This window comes from Nanorana parkeri, unplaced genomic scaffold (genome assembly GCF_000935625.1).
Source record: "Nanorana parkeri isolate BGI_ZX_2015 unplaced genomic scaffold, ASM93562v1 scaffold321, whole genome shotgun sequence".
NCBI lineage: Eukaryota > Metazoa > Chordata > Amphibia > Anura > Dicroglossidae > Nanorana > Nanorana parkeri.
In genome coordinates this window covers 1,580,346-1,584,506 of record NW_017306589.1, presented here as the reverse complement: position 1 = coordinate 1,584,506, position 4,161 = coordinate 1,580,346, and the positions used below count along the sequence as shown (strand labels likewise).

The 4,161-nt window shown below is 54.7% G+C and overlaps 1 protein-coding gene across 1 annotated transcript in view; it reads right to left on the bottom strand.

Annotated features, from left to right (window-relative positions):
* The window catches only part of ZBTB9 (zinc finger and BTB domain containing 9), a 12,517-nt gene that overhangs the window by 7,232 nt on the left and 1,124 nt on the right, over window positions 1–4,161 (bottom strand). The window lies entirely within an intron of this gene.

Below are 4,161 nucleotides of genomic sequence, written 5' to 3'. Positions count from 1 at the left end.
TAGAGTAGTCACCGCTCCAAGCTCACTTCCGGGATGGACTACAATCTCATGTTTAGTTTACTAATTTGTATTGAGATTCTAGTCCATCACGGGAGCGAGCTTGGAGCGGTGACTACTTTACAACACACACACAGGGGCCATGGGGAACACAAGTAGCCCCCCTACAGAAGGAAGGACAGTGTCAGCACCAGGGATGCACTGATACCGGTACTAGTATTGGTGCCGATACCGAGTATTTGGGCGAGTACTTGTCCAAATGCTCCGATACTTACCCCTGATACCGGAACTTCTGGTCGGAGGAAATCTCAGTGGCGCAACGGAACATAGAGCCGGTTTCCCAGCCAATCAGGAATCTGGGCTGCGAGTAATGACTCGTGGCCCGGCTTCCTGATTGGCTTCCCGGCCATTCAGCATTGAGCCGGCTTCCCGGCCAATCAGGAAGCAGGGCAGCGTGTAATGACATGCTGCCCAGCTTCCTGATTGCCTGGAAAGCCGGCTCCATGTTATCATAAGTACCGGTATCGTCAAGTACCGAAATATAAATATTGGTGCTCAATACCGAAAAATCAGTATCGGTGCGTCCCGTCAGCACCAATTCAGAGCGGATTTGAGGATCCCGGAAGCGCTCGGCTCGAAACATCTCCAAGTTCAGAGATGTGAAAGTTCCATCTGCAGAGCTGAATAGACATCTGATTGAACACATCGATCGGCTGAAGCAGAGGGCGGGGGGGGAAGGGGGATTAGGTGTCTAATAGACCCCTAATGTCCCCATAAACAGTACCTATCACTTGCCCAATGCTATCTCATAGGCAGCGCGTTAGCCCCCCTTGTTAAAGCAATACAGTACAGTGATAAAAGGGTTTAAATCTATATAATAAGCTGAAATAAAAACAACAACAAGCACCCCCACACACACACACACACACACACACACACACACGCACACACACGCTTCCATACAGCATTCTCATACATGTAAAGAGTGATTGTGCAACACGTATAGGGTATCACCACACGAGCAGGGAGGAGAAGTGATTCCGGGTCCCCCATTTACAGAGAACCCGAAATTGATGATTTGTAAAACACTTTCATGTAAATTGAGCAATCGGTCCGCTGCTTGCCCCTCCCCCTTAGTGTTAACCCCGAGCGCTACTTGGGCTCCGAATTCCATGTAAAAATTCCTAAATGTTTCCTCGGGGTGACCGCTTCCCCCAGAGTCTAGGAGGCGACATGTCAGCACGGCGTCCATCTGCCGATCCTCCCACTTTGCCGTGAACCCGGAAGTGCTCCGAGGATGACCTGTTCATGGAGGTCAGAAATGCGAGTCAATCAAAAGGGAACGCCCCCATGTCTGTCATGTGACATCTATGGGAGTGACTGTTCATGTCACATGTCACAACACGCGAGGATGCCCCTACATGTGAGGACGCGAGGACGCCCCTACACCACGCGAGGACGCCCCTACAACATCTGAGGACGCCCCTACAACATCTGAGGACGCCCCTACAACATCTGAGGACCCCCCTACATGTGAGGACGCCCCTATACCATGTGAGGACGCCCCTACTACATGCGAGGCCGTCCCTACTACATGCGAGGCCGCCCCTATACCATGTGGGGACGCCCCTACTACATCTGAGGACACCCCTACATGTGAGGACGCCCCTATACCATGTGAGGATGCCCCTACATGTGAGGACGCCCCTACTACATGCGAGGACGCCCCTATACCATGTGAGGACGCCCCTACTACATCTGAGGACACCCCTACATGTGAGGACGCCCCTATACCATGTGAGGATGCCCCTACATGTGAGGACGCCCCTACTACATGCGAGGACGCCCCTATACCATGTGGGGACACCCCTACATGTGAGGATGCCCCTACACCACGCGAGGACGCCCCTACAACATGCGAGGCCGCCCCTACAACACGCGAGGACGCCCCTACTACATGCGAGGACGCCCCTATACCATGTGAGGACGCCCCTACTACATGCGAGGACGCCCCTATACCATGTGAGGACGCCCCTACTACATGCGAGGACGCCCCTATACCATGTGAGGACGCCCCTACTACATGCGAGGACGCCCCTATACCATGTGAGGACGCCCCTACTACATGCGAGGACGCCCCTATACCATGTGAGGACGCCCCTACTACATGCGAGGACGCCCCTATACCATGTGAGGACGCCCCTACTACATGCGAGGACGCCCCTATACCATGTGAGGACGCCCCTACTACATGCGAGGACGCCCCTATACCATGTGAGGACGCCCCTACTACATGCGAGGACGCCCCTATACCATGTGAGGACGCCCCTACTACATGCGAGGACGCCCCTATACCATGTGAGGACGCCCCTACTACATGCGAGGACGCCCCTATACCATGTGAGGACGCCCCTACTACATGCGAGGACGCCCCTATACCATGTGAGGACGCCCCTACTACATGCGAGGACGCCCCTATACCATGTGAGGACGCCCCTACTACATGCGAGGACGCCCCTATACCATGTGAGGACGCCCCTACTACATGCGAGGACGCCCCTATACCATGTGAGGACGCCCCTACTACATGCGAGGACGCCCCTATACCATGTGAGGACGCCCCTACTACATGCGAGGACGCCCCTATACCATGTGAGGACGCCCCTACTACATGCGAGGACGCCCCTATACCATGTGAGGACGCCCCTACTACATGCGAGGACGCCCCTATACCATGTGAGGACGCCCCTACTACATGCGAGGACGCCCCTATACCATGTGAGGACGCCCCTACTACATGCGAGGACGCCCCTATACCATGTGAGGACGCCCCTACTACATGCGAGGACGCCCCTATACCATGTGAGGACGCCCCTACTACATGCGAGGACGCCCCTATACCATGTGAGGACGCCCCTACTACATGCGAGGACGCCCCTATACCATGTGAGGACGCCCCTACTACATGCGAGGACGCCCCTATACCATGTGAGGACGCCCCTACTACATGCGAGGACGCCCCTATACCATGTGAGGACGCCCCTACTACATGCGAGGACGCCCCTATACCATGTGAGGACGCCCCTACTACATGCGAGGACGCCCCTATACCATGTGAGGACGCCCCTACTACATGCGAGGACGCCCCTATACCATGTGAGGACGCCCCTACTACATGCGAGGACGCCCCTATACCATGTGAGGACGCCCCTACTACATGCGAGGACGCCCCTATACCATGTGAGGACGCCCCTACTACATGCGAGGACGCCCCTATACCATGTGAGGACGCCCCTACTACATGCGAGGACGCCCCTATACCATGTGGGGACACCCCTATACCATGTGAGGACACCACTATACCATGTGAGGACGCCCCTACATGTGAGGACACCCCTACAACATGGGACATGAAGTCACTTCAATAGATGTCACATGACAGACATGGAGGTGTTACGTTTTGACTGGCCCTCGTATAAAACGAATCGAGTCCTGCCTGTAATCAGTCTGCACGCAGTGTACTCATGTGACTGTATGTAACGATCATATTCCACACACACAGCTCACATCCAGCGCTGTCATCATCAGGGAACAGGAAGTGCAGCCATTGCGGGAGAACATGTATGTACGGGGGCTGCAAAGAGGCTGCAGGAGATCAGCAGCACCGAGACATACAAAAGGACAGAAAAGGGGAAAAGAAGAATTATGAGTGAGAATTATTCTGATACACGGATCACATGGAATGAGAACACGTGTGTGTGTGTGTGTGTGTGTGTGTGTGTGTGTGTGTGTGTGTGTGACACCATCAATGTACGGGCCATGTCCCAGCCGCTGATTATACATCCTGTGTATACACATACAGAGCACAGCGACCTTATACTGAGCACACAACACGGACACACCGACCATACACACAACACGGAGACACACACCGAGCACACTGACCGTACACACAACACACCGAGCGCACAACACAGACACACCGACCGTACACACAACACGGAGGCACACACCGAGCACAATGACCGTACACACAACACACCGAGCACACAACACAGACACACCGACCGTACACACAACACGGAGACACACACCGAGCACAATGACCGTACACACAACACACCGAGCGCACAACACAGACACATCAACCGCACACACACCACG